Here is a 249-nt window from a genome sequence, read left to right on the forward strand (position 1 = left end):
CCAGCCCCCAGCCTACAGTGCATTGGCTTCAGACGCTATTGTAGGCTGGGATTTTTTTTAATTTTTGCTTTTCAGCTGTCATTTGGGTTCTGGAGGCGAGTGGTGAGTGCTAAGGGGTTTGGGCTTGGACCGCCTGGGAATTTGGGTCCTGTTTAGGATTTGTGCCGGAGCTTTTGTGGCTCGGGAAGCGGCGCGGCGATGACAGGCGGCGGTCGGGGCGCGGGGTGCTTGGCTGGGGATGCAGGGATC

This window comes from Fulmarus glacialis, unplaced genomic scaffold (assembly GCF_000690835.1).
Source record: "Fulmarus glacialis isolate BGI_N327 unplaced genomic scaffold, ASM69083v1 scaffold27734, whole genome shotgun sequence".
NCBI lineage: Eukaryota > Metazoa > Chordata > Aves > Procellariiformes > Procellariidae > Fulmarus > Fulmarus glacialis.